A 23,690-nucleotide genomic window follows, 5' to 3' on the forward strand; every position below is an offset into this window, starting at 1 on the left:
ATGCACCTACTGATTTTTTAAACCTCTATTTTATATCCAGGGACAGGGGCTGGAAATTAAATGAGTTGTAGTGTTGGCAATAGCGCAAACAGTATAAAAAAACTGAAAAATCCCCACTTTCAGCTGCTTAGTTCTTCCTGTTCAACACTATTTAATAATGGTTTTTGTAGCAGTGATGTCCAGTAGAAATATAATGTGAGCCACATATACATAATTTAAAATTTTTGTAGTAATCACATTTAAAAAGTAAAAAGCAGGTGAAATTAATTTTAATAATATATTTTGTTTATGCCAGTATATCCAGAATATTATTTAAACAGGTAATCAATACAAAAATTATTAATGAGATATTGTACATTCTTTTTTTCATACTAAGTCTTTGGAATCCACTATGTCTTTTGCACTTATGGCACATCTTTGTTCAGATTAGCTGTACTTCAGGTGGCCTGTAGGCACATGTAGCTAGGGGCTACCTTATTGGACAGTGCAGGCCTATAGCTTCAAGCTGCTTTCAATTGCTTGTTCAGTTTCCACTGTGGTCCAAATAGCTAAAGACAAGAAAGAATGCAGGCTTGGGGATATAGTCTCTAGTACTCCATTGTATCTAAAGAAGGGCCTACCTCTATCATAACTTGGTAAATCAGCTTCTAGTGGCCTTTTCTTCTTTCAGGCTCCTGTTGCTTTCTTTCTGCCATCTTTTTTCTGCACCCTTACTTTTGAAGATGTAAATGTAAATATTTGGTAAACATACGATTGCCTTTATTAGCAGTAGTTAATTGGTAAAAATGGGAAATAACTCTGAGAAAAAAAACAAATTCTAATGGAAAAATTTTGGCACTGAGATAGGAGTAAGTATGGTGAACTTACAGGATGGAAATGAGACAGGCTTGTTTTGAACAGACGTTGTATATGTGATAGCATAAAGATTTTTGAAAATTCAGCTTATTATACTGTTTACTGTTTTTTTTCCTTTCCTTTGGTTTTGCTTTTGCCTTCTTGGTTTAATTGCTTTTCTAACCACTTGCCATTGACCTCAGTCACCCCTCAGTCTGGTATGAACTGCTTTCTTGGCTTGAGATAGACTCAGTGGTGAGACTTTGGCAGAGCTGCAGTGAGACAGCTTTTCCGTCTAATTCAATCTGAATTTGGGCCTCTGTGTCATTGTTACATTTAATGTGCTATTTTTTTCTTTTAAATATAGCTTAATTAATTATTAACCCTTGTGACTACCGTCTAGGTTAAGAAATAGAATTTGGCCAGTTACCTCAGAAGCCTCTCTATGTGCCCCATTCAAATTACAGCCACCTCCCTGTCTCTTAAAGTAACCACTGTTCTTTTATAGGAATCACTTCTTGGATTTGCTTTCCTAAATTCTATATTTTATATTGCCCATTCAAAAAAACTTGATATCTTTTGTTTGCAATTATGTATTGAAGAATCCAGACCCTTTGACCTGTAGGAGCTTTCCATAATGTAGATTTTATTGATTGCATACTGGTGTAATTCAGCGTGTTCCTCTGTCTCTGCTTTTCTTGCAAATTGGCAGGTGGATCCAGAGACCAGATCAGACTTAGGTTTGATCCCTTTGGCAAGACTATAAGCAGTGTTGTGTTCTTTTATCAGTAGACACATGATGTCTGGTTTTTGCTCTTTATTGATATTAGCAACTTCTTTTTTTTTTTTTTTTTTTTTTCCGGCTGCGTCACACAGCTTTCGGGATCTCAGTTCCCCAACCAGGGATTGAACCTGGGCCATGGCAGTGAAAGCGCCGAGTCCTAACCATTAGGCCACCAGGGAACTCCCAGATACTACCAACTACTGATGCTCAGTAGCTAGATCCATTTGGGGGTTGCAAAATTATGATATTTTATCATTTTGTTTTAATTTTTATCAGAAATAATTATATAAGGAAACATTTCTCTTCATCTATTATTTAATTACCCAGTGGTACAGTTCAAATAGACAGGATAAATAAATGCTCAATTATTTCCTTTTACTTACTCAATGTTCAAGATAATGAATTGACTTAAAACAATACTCATATAATCTATATATCCAAAAGAATTGAAAGCACAGCCTTGAATAGATATTTGTATACACATGTGCTTTTCGTAGAAGCGTTACTCACAATAGCCTAGAGGTGGAAGCAGCCCAGTGACCATATGATGGATAAATGGATAAACAAAATGTGGTATATACATACAGTGGAATACTGTTTAGTCTTAAAAAGGAGGAAGGAAATTCTGACACATGCTACAACATGGATGAACTTTAAGGACATTATGCTGTGTGAAATAAGCCAGTCACAAAAAGACAAATATTGTTTGATTCTACATATATGAGGTACCTAGAGTTGTCAAATTCATGGAAACAGAAAGTAGAATGGTGGTTTTCAGGGGCTGAGGCAAGTAGGATTAGGGATTTCTTGTTTAATGGGTACAGAATTTCAGTTTGAGAAGATGAAAAAATTCTGGAGATGTATGGTTAGGATGGCTGCACAACAATGTGAATGTATTTAATGGTACTAAGCTGAACACTGAAAAATGTTAAAATGGTAAATTTTATGTTATGTGTACTTTACCACAATTAAAAAACTCCCACCATTTATTATCTACAGTTCTGTAGATCAGACATCTCAGGAAGATTCTCTCCTTGTTGAAATCAAGATATTGGCCAGGCTGGGCTCTTATCTGGAGGCTCTGAGGAAGACTCCAAGGCGAGAGTCTGCTTCTAGGCTTATTCAGGTTGTTGGCAGAATTCAGTTCCTTGTGGTTGCAGGACTGAGATCCTCATTTTCTTGCTGGCTGTCAGCTTGAGATCTGCTCTCAACTTCTAGAGGCTGCACATACTCCTTGTCATGTGGCCCCTCCATCTTCAAGTCAGCATGGTGCATAGAATCCTTCTAGTGCTTTAAACCTCTCTGACTTTTCATTTCTGCTGCCAGCTGCAGAAAACACTCTGCTTTTAAAAGACTGCACATGATTAGAATAGGTTACACCCACCAGATAATCTTTTTGCCATGTAATCACTTCAGTGATTACTCATCCTGTACATAATCATTGCAGTAACATCTCATCATATTCACAGTTTCCACTCACACTCAAAGGGGAGGAGAGAATACAGGGGCAAGGGTCATTTGGGGGGTGGGTATTTTAGAATTCTACCACACAGCATGACAAAGAAGAACTAGACATACCTGTGTTTGAATCTTATTTTTGCTCCTTGCTTTGTTGACTGGAAGAGGGAAGCTATCTGTAAGCCTCCTGAACTTGACTTTTCTCTCCTTTAAAGTGGGGATTATAATTATAATTATTATAAAAAATTCTGCAAGGGTATAATATTATAATACCCTTGCAGAATTTTGTGAGGATTAGGCACTTGACACATAGATGGAAGCTGTAAATTAGTAGTGTTCGTGTGTGTGTGTGTGTGTGTGTGTGTGTGTGTGTGTGTTTTAAGAGGCTCTGTAGTAGTTTCAAGAAGCGGAACTGCCATTTGGCTTCCTATTTAGGAAACATCTGGAGAGTTTGTTTGCAATATAGGTTCCCAAGTCCCATGCTCTAGAGATATACTGTTTGAGAACTGGGTCTGAAACCTTTATTTTTAAACAGATTCTCCAGGTGACTGTGTTGTACAGCCAAGATTGGGACCACTAGTGTAGTAGAATCAGAGAGACCTGGAGCTGAATCTCACTCAGCTTACACTCCTTACTGACTCTGTGCCTTTGGGCAAATTTCGTAACCTCTATGAAAATAACATATAACTTGCAGGGTTGTGAGGTTTAGCAATTATGCATGTACAGAGTTTGGCACATAGTGTATGTCTAATATATGATAACTGCTGTGGATGATGATGACAGTGGTGGTGATAGATAATGCACCTATCATCTAGATTCCACATGAGCTTGACGAGCTGTCATTGACCTGTACTACAGATCTCTCCCCGCCTCTTCATACATCCCATCCTATGTTCCAACCACACTGTACTTCTTCATGTTTCCTCATTGCTTCTGACATACATTTTTCTTATGTCAGGAATGTTCTGTGCCCTTATCTGGTGAGCTCATATTTTAAGAGACTTTTCAAAAGGTGTTTCTTCATGAAGCGTTCCTGATCTACATCCTTCTAACAGATTTGCTTCTCTTCCGTTTGTCAGTTATATCCATGATAGTACTTTTACATGGTATTACATGTTAAGTAGTCTGTTTTCCCCAGTCAATAGTGAGCTCCCATCCACTGTCATACGTGCCTGGTACACTGTAAGTAGGTACTCAAAAAATGCTTATTGTTGATTTCATGTGTTTATAAAAATAAGGAATATATTTTGGGGAATTTGCCTCTATTATAGTTTACATACAAAAGAAGTATGGAAGTTATGTTAAACACAGCATGAGCCAGTGGTATGGGTGTGTTTTATTTAAAAAAAATGCAAAATACCCATGTGGATTTAGGCTACATGAAAGAAGATTAGGAAGAGGAACCAGCAGTTATTGAGGAAGCTCTTTGGATCAGTTACTGTGCTGGCTGATTTTCATTGACATTCCCATGACAATCCTCTCAGGCTAATGGTGTTATTTCATTTGACGAATGAGGAGACTGAGACTCATGTTACATTTAGTAACTTACAAAGTCACACAGTTAGTAAATGGTGAATCTGGGATTGAACTTGGGTCTATCTCATTCCAAAACCATGTACAGTCCATAATGTTACCAGGCTCCTCTTCTGTTTTTTTTTGGTCGTACCATGTGGTATGAGGGATCTTAGTTCCGCGACCAGGGATCAAACCCATGCCCCCTGCAGTGGAAGTATGGAGTCTTAACCACTGGACCACCAGGGAAGTCCCTGGGCTCCTGTTCTTCTTGACAGGAAGAGTCAGTGCAGACGCTCCAACTTGATGCAAGGACATGTAAAACCAGTGGAGGGAAACCATTTCCTTCCCCTCTACTTTCTTTGACTGTATTGGTGGCAAAGTGTGGCCACTAGATGGTGCCCTTGCCTTGATGGAAAAGTAGAATATTGGTTGAGTCCTGGGGTCTGATTTTTTCTGTCCTGAGACTCACCATAAAGCAAAACATCGACATTTCCAGGTAAAATCTGAAAAATGGAGAAGTAGTAGCATTAAAGAGGCAGTGTGGGTTAGAGACAAGAACAGACCAAAAATGAAATGGAATTCAAATCTGGATTCTGCCACTTACCAGCTTTGTGACTTCAGGCAACTCACCTATTCAGTTCTGAGTCCTATTTCCTTTAGCTCTGGAATGGCCTCATGTCATTTACTCATATAATTATGAATATCAAATTAACTGATACATTAAAAAGTATGGGACTTGCCTGGTGGTCCAGTGGGTAAGACTCCATGCTTCCAATGCAGGGGGCCTGGGTTCAATCCCTGGTCTGGGAACTAGATCCCACATGCATGCTGCAACTAAGAGCCAGCATGCCTCAACTAAAAGATCCCATGTGCAGCAACTGACCTGGCATGGCCAAAAAAAAAAAGTATCCAAACACAACGTTTGGGACTTAGGTTCTTTTTTTTTTCTTTTTTACAGTTATAATAAGGGACTTAGGTTCTTAATGAATGGTAATTACTGTTGTAATTAATAATTACCGGCGAGAGGAACCAACATGGCGGAGTAGAAGGACGTGCTCTCACTTCCTCTTGTGAGAACAACAGAATCACAACTAGCTGCTGGACAGTCATCAACAGGAAGACACTGGAACTCACCAAAAAAGATACCCCCACATCCAAAGACAAAGGAGAAGCCACAATGAGATGGTAGGAGGGGAGCAATCACAGTAAAATCAAATCCCATAACTGCTGGGTGGGTGACTCACAGACTGGAGAACACTTATACCACAGAAGTCCACCCACTGGAGTGAAGGTTCTGAGCCCCATGTCAGGCTTCCCAGCCTGGGGGTCCGGCAACAGGAGGAAGAATTCCTAGAGAATCAGACTTTGAAGGCTAGCGGGATTTGATTGCAGGACTTTGACAGGACTGGGGGAAACAGAAACTCCACTCTTGGAGGGCACACACAAAGTAGTGTGTGCATTGAGACCCAGGGGAAGGAGCAGTGACCCCATAGGAGACTGAACCAGACCTACCTGCTAGTGTTGGAGGGTCTCCTGCAGAGGCAGGGGGTGGCTGTGCCTCACCGTGAGGACAAGGACACTGGCAGCAGAAGTTCTGGGGAGTACTCCTTGGCGTGAGCCCTCCCAGAGTCTGTCATTAGCCCAACCAAAGAGCCCAGGTAGGCTCCAGTGTTAGGTTGCCTCAGGCCAAACAATCAACAGGGAGGGAACCCAGCCCCACCCATCAACAGTCAAGGAAACTAAAGTGTTTACTGAGCTCTGCCCACCAGAGCAACAGTCAGCTCTACCCACCACCAGTCCCTCCCATCAGGAAACTAACACAAGCCTCTTAGATAGCCTCATCCACCAGAGGGCAGACAGCAGAAGCAAGAAGAACTACAATCCTGCAGCCTGTGGAACAAAAACCACATTCACAGAAAGATAGACAAGATGAAAAGACAGAAGGCTATGTACCAGATGAAGGAACAAGATAAAACCCCAGAAAAACAACTAAATGAAGTGGAGATGGGCAACCTTCCAGAAAAAGAATTCAGAATAATGATAGTGAAGATGATCCAGGACCTCAGAAAAAGAATGGAGGCAAAGATCGAGAAGGTGCAAGAAATGTTTAACAGAGACCTAGAAGAATTAAAGAACAAACAAACAAGATGAACAATACAATAACTGAAATGAAAAATACACTAGAAGGAATCAACAGCAGAATAACTGAGGCAGAAGAACAGATAAGTGACCTGGAAGGCAGAATGGTGGAATTCACTGCTGTGGAACAGAATAAAGAAAAAAGAATGAAAAGAAATGAAGACAGCCTAAGAGACTTCTGGGACAACATTAAACGCACCAACATTCGCATTATAGGGGTCCCAGTAGGAGAAGAGAAAGAGAAAGGACCTGAGAAAATATTTGAAGAGATTAGAGTCGAAAACTTCCCTAACATGGGAAAGGAAATAGCCACCCAAGTCCAGGAAGTGCAGCAAGTCCCATACAGGATAAAGCCAAGGAGAAACATGCTGAGACACATAGTAATCAAATTGGCAAAAATTAAAGACAAAGAAAAATTATTGGAAGCAGCAAGGGGAAAACAACAAATAACATACAAGGGAACTCCCATAAGGTTAACAGCTGATTTCTCAGCAGAAACTCTACAAGCCAGAAGGGAGTGGCATGATATACTTAAAATGATGAAAGGGAAAAAACTACAACCAAGATTACTCTACCCAGCAAGGATCTCATTCAGATTCAATGGAGAAATCAAAAGCTTCACAGACAAGCAAAAGCTAAGAGAATTCAGCACCACCGAACTAGCTCTACAACAAATGCTAAAGGAACTTCTCTAAGTGGGAAACACAAGAGAAGAAAATGACCTACAAAAACAAACCCAAAACAATTAAGAAAATGGTCATAGGAACATACATATTGATAATTACCTTAAACGCGAATGGATTAGATGCTCCAACCGAAAGGCAAAGGTTTGCTGAATGGATACAAAAATAAGACCCATATATATGCTGTCTACAAGAGGCTCCCTTCAGACCTAGGGACACATACAGATTGAAAGTGAGGGGATGGAAAAAGATATTCCATGCAAGTGGAAATCAAAAGAAAGCTGGAGTAGCAATACTCATATCAGATAAAATAGACTTTAAAATAAAGAATCTTAGGGCTTCCCTGGTGGTGCAGTGGTTGAGAGTCCGCCTGCTGATGTAGGGGACACGGGTTCGTGCCACAGTCCGGGAGGATCCCGCATGCCGCGGAGCGGCTGGGCCCGTGGGCCATGGCCGCTGAGCCTGCGCGTCCGGAGCCTGAGCTCTGCAACGGGAGAGGCCACAATGGTGAGAGGCCCGCGTATCGCAAAAAAAATAAAAATAAAAAAATAAAGAATATTACAAGAGACAAGGAAGGACACTACATAATGAGCAAGGGATATATCCAAGAAGAAGATATAACAATTATAAATATTTATGCACCCAACATAGGAGCACTTCAATACATAAGGCAAATGCTAACAGCCATAAAAGGGGAAATCGACAGTAACACAATCATAGTAGGGGTGTTTAACACCCCACTTTCACCAATGGACAGATCATCGAAAATGAAAGTAAATAAGGAAACACAAACTTTAAATGATACATTAAACAAAATGGACTTAATTGATATTTATAGGACATTCCATCCAAAAACAACAGAATACACTTTCTTCTCAAATGTTCATGGAACATTCTCCAGGATAGATCATATATTGGGTAACAAATCAAGCCTTGGTAAATTTAAGAGAACTGAAATCATATCAAGTATCTTTTCCAACCACAACACTATGAGACTAGATATCAATTACAGGAAAAAAACTATAAAAAATACAAACACATGGAGGCTAAACAATATGCTACTAAATAACCAAGAGATCACTGAAGAAATCAAAGAGGAAATCAAAAAATACCTACAAACAAATGACAATGAAAACACGACCACCCAAAACCTATGGGATGCAGCAAAAGCAGTTCTAAGAGGGAAGTTTATAGCAATACAGTCCTACCTCAAGAAACAAGAAACATCTCAAATAAACAACCTAACCTTACACCTAAAGCAATTAGAGAAAGAAGAACACAAAAACCCCAAAGTTAGCAGAGGAAAGAAATCATAAAGATCAGATCAAAAATAAATGAAAAAGAAATGAAGGAAACAAAAGCAAAGATCAATAAAACTAAAAGGTGGTTCTTTGAGAAGATAAAGAAAATTGATAAACCATTAGTCAGACTCATCAAGAAAAAAAGGGAGAAGACTCAAATCAGTAGAATTAGAAATGAAAAAGGATAAGTAACAACTGACACTGCAGAAATACAGTGGATCATGAGAGATTACTACAAGCAACTATATGCCAATAAAATGGACAACCTGGAAGAAATGGACAAATTCTTAAAAGCACGACCTTCCGAGACTGAACCAGGAAAAAACAGAAAATATAACAGACCAATTACAAGCACTGAAATTGAAACTGTGATTAAAAATCTTCCAACAAACAAAAGTCCAGGACCAGATGGCTTCACAGGTGAATTCTATCAAACATTTAGAGAAGAGCTAACACCCATCCTTCTCAAACTCTTCCAAAAAATTGCAGAGGAAAGAGCACTCCCAAACTCATTCTATGAGGCCACCATCACCCTGATACCAAAAGCAGACAAAGGTATTACAAAAAAAGAAAATTACAGACCAATATCACTGATGAATATAGATGCAAAAATCCTCAACAAAATACTAGCAAACAGAATCCAACAACACATTAAATGGATCATACACCATGATCAAGTGGGATTTATCCCAGAGATGCAAGGATTCTTCAATATATGCAAATCAATCAATGTGATACACCATATTAAGAAGTTGAAGGAAAAAACCATAAGATCATTTCAATAGATGCAGAAAAAGCTTTTGACAAAATTCAACACCAACAGAGTGTTTATGATAAAAACTCTCTAGAAAGTGGGCATAGGGGGAACCTACCTCAACATAATAAAGGCCATATACGACAAACCCACAGCAAACATCATTCTCAGTGGGGAAAAACTGAAAGCATTTCCTCTAAGATCAGGAAGAAGACAAGGATGTCCAGTCTCACCACTATTATTCAACATAGTTTTGGAAGTCCTAGCCACAGCAATCAGAGAAGAAAAAGAAACAAAAGGAATACAAATTGGAAAACAAGAAGTAAAACTGTTACTGTTTGCAGATGACATGATACTATACATAGAGAATCCTAAAAATGCCACCAGAAAACTACTAGAGCTAATCAATGAATTTGGTAAAGTTGCAGGATATAAAATTAATGCACAGAAATCTCTTGCATTCCTATACACTAATGATGAAAAATCTGAAATAGATTAAGGAAACACTCCCATTTACCACTTCAACAAAAAGAATAAAATACCTAGGAATAAACCTATCTAGGGAGACAAAAGACCTGTATGCAGAAAACTATAAGACACTGATGAAAGAAATTAAAGATGATACCAACAGATGGAGAGATATACCATGTTCTTGGATTGGAAGAATCCATATTGTGAAAATGACTATACTACCCAAAGCAATCTACAGGTTCAATGCAATCGCTATCAAATTACCAATGGCATTTTTTATGGAACTAGAACAAAAAGTCTTCAAATTTGTATGGAGACACAAAAGACCCCGAATAACCAAAGCAGTCTTGTGGGGAAAAAAACAGAGCTGGAGGAATCAGACTCCCTGACTTCAGACTATACTACTAAGCTACAGTAATCAAGACAATATGGTACTGGCACAAAAACAGAAACATAGATCAATGGAACAAGATAGAAAGCCCAGAGATAAACCAATGCACCTATGGTCAACTAATCTATGACAAAGGAGGCAAGGATATACAATGGAGAAAAGACAGTCTCTTCAATAAGTGGTGCTGGGAAAACTGGACAGCTACATGTAAAAGAATGAAATTAGAACACTCCCTAACACGATACACAAAAATAAACTCAAAATGTATTCGAGACCTAAGTATAAGTCCAGACACTATAAAACTCTTAGAAGAAAACATAGGAAGAACACTCTTTGTCATAAAACACAGCAAGATCTTTTTTGATCCACCTCCTAGAGTAATGCAAATAAAAACAAAAATAAACAAATGGGACTTAATGAAACCTAAAAGCTTTTGCACAGCAAAGGAAACCATAAACAAGACGAAAAGACAACCCTCAGAATGGGAGAAAATATTTGCCAACCAATCAATGGACAAAGGATTAATCTCCCAAATATATAAACAGTTCATGCAGCTCAATATTAAAGAAACAAACAATCCAATCCAAAAATGGGCAGAAGACCTAAATAGACATTTCTTCAAAGAAGACATACAGATGGCCAAGAAGCACATGAGAAGCTGCTCAACATCACTAATTATTAGAGAAATGCAAATCAAAACTACAATGAGGTATCACCTCACACCAGTTAGAATGAGCATCATCAGAAAATCTACAAACAACAAATGCTGGAGAGAGTGTGGAGAAAAGGGAACCCTCTTGCACTGTTGGTGTGAATGTAAATTGATACAGCCACTGTGGAGAACAGTATGGAAGTTCCTTAAAAAACTAAAAATAGAATTACCATATGATCCAGCAATCCCACTACTGGGCATATACCCAGAGAAAACCATAATTCAAAAAGACACATGCAGCCCAATGTTCATTGCAGCACTATTTACAATAGCCAGGTCATGGAAGCAACCTAAATGCCCATCAACAGCTGAATGGATAAAGAAGATGTGGTACATATATATAATGGAATATTACTGAGCCATAAAAGGAACGAAATTGAGTCATTTGTTGAGATGTGGATGGATCTAGAGACTGTCACACAGAGTGAAGTAAGTCAGAAAGATGAAAACAAATATCGTATATTAACGCATGTTTGTGGAACCTAGAAAAATGGTACAGATGAACCGGTTTGCAGGGTAGAAGTTGAGACACAGATGTAGAAAACAAACATATGGACACCAAGGGGGGAAAGCCGTGGGGCGGTGGGGATGGTGGTGTGCTGAATTGGGTGATTGGGATTGACATGTATACACTGATGTGTATAAAATTGATGACTAATAAGAACCTGCTGTATAAAAAAAATAAAATTCAAAAATGCAAAAAAAAAATAATAATTCCCATTGGTAAGATGAATCTCAGATTTTGAAGAATTTTACAGGGCCTTAGGAATCGCCCTAGTAATCACTAAGTATATTGTGGGTTTTTGAAAACTATTAATCCATATGTGACTTAAAGTAACTCTTTTTTTATCCAATGCAGTGAAACTGAATACTCCATATATCAAGTGTGCTGGTCATCAGAGTTGACTGATTGCCTGAGGGATATGTCCTCTGTATTCTCTTCTTTTAGTCCATCACAAGAGAGTTCAGCAGTGTACCATGATAGATTATTAATAGTTTTAGCACTGACTTCTTCCAGGGCTTTATTTCAATGATTCTACATCATTTTTTCATATGTTAACATCTCTGTCATTGGGATACATTTTATAATCATTGATGTCTTAGAATGAATGCAATTAGGTATTTCTAGGTTAATGTATAACCTTAAGAATGTCTTTCCCCCTCATCCTCTTAGATCTGCATCCTTTTGTCAATTGTTTTATCATTTCATTATGAAAAAATACTTTATTGATTTATGCCTTTTTTGTTAATTCACTAGCTTTTGTGGAAGCATCATCTCTTCTCTGTGAATTTGACCCTGAAAATATCCTTTCTTGGGCAAGAAGTAAACATCTGTTTAATCTCTGTGATTGGTACATAGATGTCATTAGTGCTATATTTTCTGAATGTTTATAATATTTTATGACTATAAATTAAAATTTTTAAAAGTGATGAAAAAAAGTATTCCAGGAAAATATTAATGAAAAGAAAGCTAGGAAATAGTATTAATATCAGAAATAATAGACTTCAAGTCTTGCCTGGATTGATTTCAGAAAGTAAACCTAAATTTCATTCCAGGAATTGTATAGCCTTGCAAGTTTTGCAGCTTCTAAATAAAAATCCCTGGGAATCTAATAATGAAGTGTTGGTGGTAAATAAATAAATTAATAAATAGTAGACTTTAAGAAAAAAATTACAGTTGTATGGAAAAAGAGAATGCTCCAAACCCAGTGATACATACATAACATTCTCTGACAGCAATGGAATAAATTAGAAATCCTTTATAAAACAGTAGCCACATGCCACCTCACACACATACTTGTAAATAATTTATTGGTAAATGTAGAAATTATAATGGAAATTATGAAATATTTAAACCTGAATGATAATCAAGGTACACATGTTAAAACTGCATCTAAGGCAGTCTATGATTTATAATCTTAAATGAATATATTATAAAACAGAGATTGAAAATTAATGAGCTAAGCATTACATTCAAAAAATTAGAAAAAGAAAAAAGTAATGATAAAGAAAGTAGAAAGAGAAAGTAAAGGGAATTTTTAGGCCAGAGTCCCTTATTAATGTAGATGTCAAAATCTTGAGCAAAATACAGTAAACCATACCCAGTAATGTGTAAGCAAAAAGTATTATGACCAAACAGAGTTTATTCTAGCAACACTAGGATGCTAATTTTATAATTAATTAAGATAATTTACCATAGTGATAGACTAAAAAGGAAAATTACATAACCACTGCAGAAAAAGCAGTGAATAAAATGAAACATGCATTCAAGATCAAACAAGCTAGGAATAGAAGAGAACATTCTTAACCTGATAAGGAGTATTTGCTAAAATGCTCCAGTGTTCTTAATAGTGAAATAGTAGAAGCATTCTCTTTAGAATCAGTAGCAAGACAGAGGTGCCTCCTTTTGCTGTTTCTCTTTTTTTTAAACTGAAGTATAGTTGATTCACAATATTATGTTAGTTTCAGGTACACAGCATAGTGATTCAGTATTTTTTCAGATTATATTCCATTATAGGTTATTTCAAGATAATGCCTGTAATTCCCTATGCTATACATTATATCCTTGTTGCTTATCTATTTTATACATAGTACTTTGTATCTGTTAATCCCACACTCCTAATTTGTCCTTCCTCCCTTCTCCCCTTTGATAACCACAAGTTTGTTTTCTATATCTGTCTGTTTTACATATACATTTATTTGTAATATTTTTTAGATTCTACATGTAAGTGATATCATTCAGTATTTGTCTTTCTCTGTCTGCCTTATTTCACTATGCATAATCTCTGGGTCCGTCCACGTTGCTGCAGATGGCAGTAGTTTGTTATTTTTTATGACTGAGTAATGTTCTATTGCATATATATGTGTGTGTGTGTATATACATATATATGTAGGTATACATATAAACATATACCACATCTTCTTAATTCAGTTGCCTTTTGACAGGCACTTGAGTTGCTTCCATGTCTTGGCTATTGTAGATAGTGCTGCTGTGAACATTGGGGTGCATATATCTTTTTGAATTAGTATTTGTTTTTTTCTGGATATATACCTGGGAGTGGAATTGCTGGATTGTATGGTAGTTCTATTTTTAGTTTTTTGAGGAACCTCCATGCTGTTTTCCATAGGGGCTGCACCAATTTACATTCCCACTAACACTCTACAGTGATTCCTTTTTCTCCACATCCTCTCCAACTTTTGTTATTTGTAGACTTTTTTGATGTGAGGAGTGAGGTGATATCTCATTGTGGTTTAGATTTGCATTTCTCTAATAATTAGCAATGTTAAGCATCTTTTCATGTGCCTGTTAGCCATCTGTATGTCTTCTTTGGAAAAAAGTCTGTTCAAGTCATCTTTGATTGAGTTGTTTGTTTTTTTGTTACTGAGTTGTATGAGCTGTTTGTATATTTTGGATATTAACCCCTTGTTGGTCGCATGATTTGCAAATACTTTCTCCCATTCCATAGGTTGTCTTTTTGTTTTATTGGTGGTTTCCTTTGCTGTGCAAAAGCTTTTAAGTTTAATTAGGTCCCATTTGTTTTGTTTGTTTTGCTTTTATTTATTTATTTTTGCCTTGGGAGACTGGTCTGAGAAAATATTACTACGATTTATGTCAAAGAATGTTCAGCCTATGTTCTCTTCTAGAAGTTGTATGGTTTGTGATCTTGCAGTGAGGTCTTTAAACCATTTTGAGGTTTTTTTTTTTGTATATGCTGTGAGGGAATGTTATAATCTCATTGTTTTACATGTGACTGCTTGGTTGTCCAGTTTTCCCAGCACCACTTATTGAAGAGATTGTCTTTTCTCCATTGTATATTCTTGCATCCTTTGTCATAGATTAATTGACCATAGGTGTGTGGGTTTATTTCTGGTCTCTCTATTCTGTTCCATTGATCAATGAGTCTGTTTTTGTGCCAGTACCATGCTGTTTTGATTACCGTAGCTATGTAATATGATCTGAAGTGTGGAAGGTTTATACCTCCAGCTTTTTTCTTTTTTCTCAAGATTGCTTTGGCAATTCGGGCTCTTTTGTGGTTCATGTGAATTTTAAGGTTATTTGTTCTAGTTCTATTAAAAAAGTCATGAGGATTTTGATAGGGATTGCTGCTTCTCTAAATATTGTACTCTGGAGGTCCTAAGGAATGCTATAAGAGAAGATACAAAAGATACAAGGTTTGGAAGGAAGAATCAAAATCAATACTTGCAGAAAATGTTTCTGTAACTGTGCTAGGGGCTCTGGCAAACATATAACACAACAATAAGAAACAAAAGAATTTGAAGAAAAAGGATTGGAAGTGAAGAATAAACATTTTTGATGTTTGCAAATGATATGATTGTCTACATTAAAAAAATCCACAAGAATCTAAATAAATACTGTTTAAATGTCTCACCTTCAGCAAAGCTGTGTGGTGTGGCCAAATAAATAAAAATTAAAAAGAATTCTATTTAAATAGTAACAAGAACTCTAAGTCACCTAGGAATATATTTTATAAGATAAATACATTCCTTTGATGGAGAAAAAATGTAAACATCATTGAAAGACTACAGGAAGATCTGAAAATAGATAAAGCTATCTCATCTTCTTGCTTATTAGACTCAATATCATGTGTATGTTTATTTCTTCTAAATTAATCTATAAACACATGTAATCCCAGTCAAAAATCTCAGTTAAGCTTAACAAAGAAGTTGACAGGATGATTCTAAAAGTCATTTAATATGGTAAAGGGGCAAGAAAATTTTCAAGAATAAGGAGTCGGGGGACTTGCCATTCCATATGTTAAGACTTTTTAAATGAAACTATTGTAAATTAAAATAAGTATGGTATTATTAGTATAAGGGGAAAGAAATAGATCAGTGGCATAGAAGCGAAAGCTCAGAAACAGAACCACACATCTATGAGAATTTAGTATATGACAGCATTACAAACCAGACTATCACTCAGTAAATGAAGCTGGATCAATTGGCTGCCCATATGGAAAAAAATATAATTATTCCCTACCTCATGCTATACACAAAAATAAATCCCAGAGGTATTAAAGGTATAAAATGAAAATTTATACTTATAAGAGTTTATAGAAGAATGTCCTTATATCAGGATAGAGGAGGATGTCTTAAAACACAAGCTATGATAGGAAAGATTGGCAGATTTAACAACATTCAAATTTTAAAACCTTTCAACAGCAACAACAAAAGACACCATAATCAAAGAGAAAGACAACCATTGGGCAGGAGAGGAAATATTTACAATGCATATAGTTGACAAAGGATTAATATCCAGAATATATAAAGAATTCCTACACATCAAATAGACAAAAAGAAAATCCAAAGAACACATGCAAATCAGTAGAAAAGAAAAAAGAATGCCCAAAAAGAAAATGTACAAAGGATACACTCAATTCGTGTAAGAGGAAATAAGAATGGCAATAAATATGACTAGATTCTTATTCTCAGTAATTATCAGAGACTCTAAATTAAAAGTTCAGTAAGATAGTATTTTCATCAGTTTGCCAAGGATTTTTAAAGTCTGATTTTATCTAGTGTTGGCCAGTGATTGAGGATATAGGAACTCTCACACAGTGCTGATGGGAATATTAATTGGTACAACTGCTTAGGAGAGCAGTTTTGTAGTCTTCAGTAAGGTTGAAGGTACACCTGATTCTACATAAAAATGGAACTCTCTTCCATTTCAGAGGGTTTGCTTGACATTTTCTTGCAGAAGTGTTGCCAGGAGACATATACAGTGATGATTATTGCTGCATTATTGGGATAGGAAAAATAAAAAATAACCTAAATGTTCTACACAGGGGAATTGAGACATTGTGGTATACTTATATAATAAATACTATATAGCAGATAAAATGTACATACATATTCTCAACATAGATAGTATATGTGTGTATATGTATGCATCTACATATGTATACACACATACATTTTTGACATGAAAAGTACATATATATGTATATATATTTATTTACTCAACATGAACAAACCTCAAAAGAATATTGAGTGAAAAAAGGAAAGCAAATTGTTCACACTCTATTAGTCACCAGAAAATTCAATAAATACTTGTTGAAACAATGAATGATGCTGAAGTGGCGGCATGCAGCAGTGTCTTTGGTGAGCAGGCTGGACCTTAAGCTTTCCTGCTTCCCTCTATATTGTTGACTCTTCTCTCTCCCCTCTAAACTATGTGCTTTTGCAGGGCAGAGATATATCTTATTCCTATATATATCCCCTGGCTGTTATTGCTCCTGGCCCAGAATAGGTATTTAATAAGTATGTTGAAGTAATTAGTGAATATTGCTTATTATACCTATGCCCTGTTAAGAACGGTCTTTGGATCAGGAGTTGCAAGACCTGAATTCTCCTATCTTTTAGTTGTAGGACCTTGGGCAATTTTTTTTTTTACTTCTCTGAGTCTCGGTTTTCTAATTTCTAAAGAAAAGTAATACCTGTTCTGCCTAAATGTGTTATATGAAAGTAAGATCATATACCATAAGGTCATATAATGTAATAATGTAAGAATGTTATATGAATGTAAGACTTCTAATATTTCAGCAGTGAGGGAAAGTATGTGGTTATAGAGTTGCAGTGGGAGTAGCTGTGCTGTGTATTCTTAGCACTGTCAACGTTCCTTTTAGGAGCTGTGTGAGCAATCTGTGTCCCAGAGGAATCATCATTCCTTTTTTATTATCTTTGGAGCCAGTTTACCAGTTTACTTTTTTCTTCTTACAAAGGGAGATTGGCCCTAAAATAGCCAGCGTTCTGTTTTTTCCCAAGGCATGAGAGCAAAACTATCTTTCTGTCTTTGGTACCAGAACTATGATTCATGTCTGAAGTATGTTTGTGGGTATAGAAGAAAGGAAAAGAGGTAAAGTCAGGAAATTCAACTGATTTCATGACTCCATCTTCTATTACTTTCTGGAACCTGGATACTGTGACCTGGAGCAGCAGGCACCTTGGTGAGCCCAAGTACTGGCAGAACCTGAAATGTTAATCATCTGAAACCTTCAGAAGAAAAGTCATGGAAAGTCATTGAATGATATATATGTTTATTATGTTGGCACAATGGGTCATAAAAGCAGGGACGAAATAAAAACTTTGGTATATTGATGGGTTAGCATAACAAAGAACTTTGGTTAATGATAGAATATTATTCCATATATGGATTAGCAAAGGGAGTTTGCTTTACCAAATGTAAAAGATAAATAGTATAAACCCAGATAAGGGGAGAGGAAGGATGTTTGGTGGAAGAGAGCATGGGGCAATTGGTAAACCTCAAGCTGCCCAACTATAGAATTTCATGAGAGATGAGAGGTAGGCATGGAGCAAATCACTGAGGGCCTTTGGGCTAGGCCATGATAGAGTGACCATATCCCCTATAGCAGGACACTCCTGAGAATAAAGGGGGTTCTATTCATTATTATGCTAGGATAACAGGAATAATCGGGAACTGTTGCAGGTAAACCAGGTTATACAGTCATTATTTGAAGGTAAAGAAGAGCCACTGATATGATTACATATCCTATGAGGAGTGGGAGGTTAAAATAAATTTTAAGCAGGAGACTTGGACAAGTCTGAATAATAATCTTGACTGGAAGAGACTGAGAGAGGTGGGCCATTTGCTAGCTGAGGTTGTATAACTGAGAAGGATTGTTGGTGTTGTTTTTGTTGTTAGAGAGTGTAAAGTCTTGGCATATGTAAATGAAGTTGGGAAAGAGCCAATAGAGAGGGAGAGGAGTTGAAAATTGGTACAGTAAGAGATCTGAGGAAAGGTAATAGGCACCCTTTCCAAGTGGAAAGGAAGCAAGAGTGGGTATAGATGCAGGCGAGTCTTTAGGTGGGAGGGCATAGCAGGTTGAGAGTTCCTACCTGATGACTGCTTATGTTGTTGAGGGTTCAAGGAAGGTAAAGAAGATTTTAAATAGCTACAGTGGACAATGGAAGAGAGACCAATAGCAAGACAAGAATGCCCCCTACTACCCCTGTATTCAACATTGCCAGCCACTGTAGGGTCAGTCTTACACCAGGCAGTCCTAGCCAATGAATAAAGCAAGAAAAATAAATATAAGGTATAAGGATTGGAGTAGAAGAAATAAAACTGTTATTATTCATAGCAGCTTTAATTAAGCATACAGAAAATCCAAAAGAATCCGCAGATACTATTAGAATTGATAAATGAATTTAGCAAGGGTACTGGGTACAAGGTCACTATACAAAAATAAATTGTATTTCAATATATCAGCGACTAGTAATGAGAAAATGATTTTTTAAAAATAGAGAACATTTACCATAGCATCAAACATTAATTACTTAGAAATAAATATTAACAATGGGGGAGACAAGACCTTTACTCAGAAAACTATAAACACTGAAGTTAAAAAAGACCTAAATAAGTGACAATCCCAGTTTGTTCCCAGTCAGTCCAGTCAGTATCCTAAGTGTGTGTGTGTGTGTATGTGTGTGTGTGTGTAACTTGTTCCACTGCTGACTCTAAAATTTACAAAGGGCCAAGAATACCCACTTTTTAAAAATTTATTTTCTTATTAGTCATCCATTTTATACACATCAGTGTATACATGTCAATCCCAATCTCCCAATTCATCACACCCCCACTCCCATCCCTTGCCTCTATCCACTCTTGGTGTCCATACATTTTTATCTACTTCTGTGTCTCAATTTCTGCTCTGCAAACCAGTTCATCTGTACCATTTTCTAGGTTCCACATATATGCATTAATATATGATAATTGTTTTTCTCTTTCTGCCTTACTTCACTCTGTATGACAGTCCCTAGATGCATCCACGTCTCTACAAATGACCCAATTTCTTTCCTTTTTATGGCTGAGTAATATTCCATTATATATATGTACCACATCTTCTTTATTCATTCGTCTGTTGATGGGCATTTACGTTGCTTCCATGACCTGGCTATTGTAAATAATGCTGCAATGAACATTGGGGTGTATGTGTCTTTTTGAATTATGGTTTTCTCTGGGTATATGCCCAGTAGTGGGATTGCTGGATCATATGGTAATTCTATTTTTAGTTTTTTAAGGAACCTCCATACTGTTCTCCACAGTGGCTGTATCAATTTACATTCCCACCAACAGTGTGAGACGGTGCCCTTTTCTCCACACCCTCTCCAGCATTTGTTGTTTGTAGGTTTTCTGTTTATGCCCATTCTAACTGGTGTGAGGTGATAGCTCATTATAGTTTTGATTTGCATTTCTCTAATAATTAGTTGAGCAGCTTTTCATGTGCTTCTTGGCCATCTGTATGTCTCCTTTGGAGAAATGTCTGTTTAGGTCTTCTACCCATTTTTGGATTGGATTATTTGTTTCTTTAATATTGAGCTGCATGAACTGTTTATATATTTGGGAGATTAATCCTTTGTCCGATGATTCATTGGCAAATGTTTTCTCCCATTCTGAGGGTTGTCTTTTCGTCTTATTTATGGTTTCCCTTGCTGTGCAAAAGCTTTTAAGTTTCATTAGGTCCCATTTATTTATTTTTGTTTTTATTTGCATTACTCTAGGAGGTGGATCAAAAAAGATCTTCCTGTATTTTATGTCAAAGAGTGTTCTTCCTATGTTTTCCTCTAAGAGTTTTATAGTGTTTGGTCTCACATTTAGGTCTCGAATCGATTTTGAGTTTATTTTTGTGTATGGTGTTAGGGAGTGTTCTAATTTCATTCTTTTACATGTAGCTGTCCAGTTTTCCCAGCACCGCTTATTGAAGAGACTGTCTTTTCTTCATTGTATATCCTTGCCTCCTTTGTCATAGATTAGTTGACCATAGGTGCGTGGGTTTACCTCTGGACTTTCTATCCTGTTCCATTGATCTGTGTTTCTGTTTTTGTGCCAGTACCATATTGTCTTGATTACTGTAGCTTTGTAGTATAGTCTGAAGTCAGGGAGTCTTGATTCCTCCAGCTCCATTTTTTTCCCCTCAAGACTGCTTTGGCTATTCAGGGTCGTTTGTGTCTCTATACAAATTTTAAGATTTTTTGTTCTAGTTCCATAAAAAATGCCATTGGTAATTTGATAGGGATTGCATTGAATCTGTAGATTGCTTTGGGTATTATAGTCATTTTCACAATATTGATTCTTCTAATCCAAGGACATGGTATACCTCTCCATTTGTTGGTATCATCTTTAATTTCTTTCCTCTGTGTCTTATAGTTTTCTGCATACAGGTCTTTTGTCTCCCTAGATAGGTTTATTCCTAGGTATTTTATTCTTTTTGTTGCAATAATAAATGGGAGTGTTTCCTTAATTCCTCTTTCACATTTTTCCTCATTTGTGTATAAGAATGCAAGAGATTTCTGTGCATTAATTTTGTATCCTGCAACTTTACCAAATTCATTGATTAGCTCTAGTAGTTTTCTGGTGGCATCTTTAGGATTCTCTATGTATAGTATCATGTCATCTGCAAACATTAACAATTTTACTTCTTCTTTTCCAATTTGTATTCCTTGTATTTCTTTTTCTTCTCTGATTGCCATGGCTAGGACTTCCAAAACTATGTTGAATAATAGTGGTGAGACTGGACATCCTTGTCTTCTTCCTGATCTTAGAGGAAATGCTTTCAGTGTTTCACCATTGAGAATGATGTTTGCTGTGAGTTTGTCATATATGGCCTTTATTATGTTGAAGTAGCTTCCCTCTATGCCCGCTTTCTGCAGAGTTTTTATTGTAAAGGGGTGTTGAATTTTGTGAAAATTTTCTGCATCTATTGAGATGATCATACAGTTTTTATTCTTCAATTTGTTAATGTGGTGTATCACATTGATTGATTTGTGTATATTGAAGAATCCTTGCGTCTCTGGGATAAATTCCACTTGATCATGGTGTATGATCCATTTAATGTGTTGTTGGATTCTGTTTGCTAGTATTTTGTTGAGGATTTTTGCATCTATATTCATCAGTGATATTGGTCTGTAATTTTCTTTTTTTTGTAATACCTTTGTCTGCTTTTGGTATCAGGGTGATGGTGGCCTCATAGAATGAGTTTGGGAGTGCTCTTTCCTCTGCAATTTTTTGGAAGAGTTTGAGAAGGATGGGTGTTAGCTCTTCTCTAAATGTTTGATAGAATTCACCTGTGAAGCCATCTGGTCCTGGACTTTTGTTTGTTGGAAGATTTTTAATCACAGTTTCAATTTCATTACTTGTAATTGGTCTGTTCATATTTTCTATTTCTTCCTGGTTCAGTCTTGGAAGGTTATACCTTTCTAAGAATTTGTCCATTTCTTCCAGGTTGTCCATTTTATCAGCATAAAGTTGCTTGTAGTAGTCTCTTAGGATGCTTTGTATTTCTGCGGTGTCTGTTGTAACTTCTTTTTCATTTCTAATTTTATTGAGTCCTCTCCCTCTTTTTCTTGATGAGTCTGGCTAATGGTTTATCAATTTTGTTTATCTTCTCAAGGAACCAGCTTTTAGTTTTATTGATCTTTGCTATTATTTTCCTTATTTCTATTTCATTTATTTCTGCTCTGATATCTATTATTTCTTTCCTTCTGCTAACTTTGGGTTTTGTTTGTTCTTCTTTCTCTAGTTCCTTTAGGTGTAAGGTTAGATTGTTTATTTGAGATTTTTCTTGTTTCTTGAGGTAAGCTTGTATAGCTATAAACTTCCTTCTTAGAACTGCTTTTTCTGCATTCCATAGGTTTTGGATCATTGTGTTTTCATTGTCATTTGTCTCTAGGTGTTTTTTGATTTCCTCTTTGATTTCTTCAGTGATCTCTTGGTTTTTTAGTAACGTATTGTTTAGCCTCAATGTGTTTCTGTTTTTTACGTTTTGTTCCCTGTAGTTGATTTCTAATCTCATAGCATCATGGTCAGAAAAGATGTTTGATATGATTTCAATTTTCTTAAATTTACTGAGGCTTGATTTGTGACCCAGGCTGTGATCTATCCTGGAGAATGTTCCTTGTGCACTTGAGAAGAAAGTGTAATCTGCTGTTTTTGGATGGAATGTCCTATAAATATCGATTAAATCTATCTGGTCTATTGTGTCATTTAAAGCTTGCTTACTAATAAAGTTTCCTTATTAATTTTCTGTTTGGATACTCTGTCCATTGGTGTAAGTGAAGTGTTAAAATTCCCCTCTATTATTGTGTTACTGTTGATTTCCTCTTTTAGAGCTGTTAGCAGCTGCCTTATGTATTGAGCTGCTTTTATGTTGGGTGCATAAACATACATAATTGTTATATCTTCTTCTTGGATTGATCCTTTGAACATTATGTAGTGTCCCTCCTTATCTCTTGTAACAGTCTTTATTTTAAAGTCTATTTTATCTGATATGAGTATTGCTACTCCAGTTTTCTTTTGATTTCCATTTGCATGGAATATCTTTTTCCATCCCCTCACTTTCAGTCTGTATGTGTCCCTAGGTCTGAAGGGAGTCTCTTGTAGACAGCATATATATGGGTCTTATTTTTGTATCCATTCAGCAAGCCTGTGTCTTTCGGTTGGAGCATTTAATCCTTTCACGTTTAAGGTAATTATCGATATGTATGTTCCTATGACCATTTTCTTAATTGTTTTGGGTTTGTTTTTGTAGGTCATTTTCTTCTCTTGTGTTTCCCACTTAGAGAAGTTCCTTTAGCATTTGTTGTAGAGCTAGTTCGGTGGTGCTGAATTCT

At 36.5% G+C, this 23,690-nt stretch overlaps 1 protein-coding gene across 2 annotated transcripts in view; it reads left to right on the forward strand.

The window, feature by feature from the left end:
* OSBPL9 (oxysterol binding protein like 9) overlaps positions 1-23,690 on the forward strand; it is a gene marked incomplete at its 5' end in the record, with an annotated part of 169,826 nt that overhangs the window by 31,466 nt on the left and 114,670 nt on the right. The window lies entirely within an intron of this gene.

The sequence above is a fragment of the Mesoplodon mirus genome (assembly GCF_964341445.2).
Source record: "Mesoplodon mirus genome assembly, chromosome: 3".
Taxonomy (NCBI): domain Eukaryota; kingdom Metazoa; phylum Chordata; class Mammalia; order Artiodactyla; family Ziphiidae; genus Mesoplodon; species Mesoplodon mirus.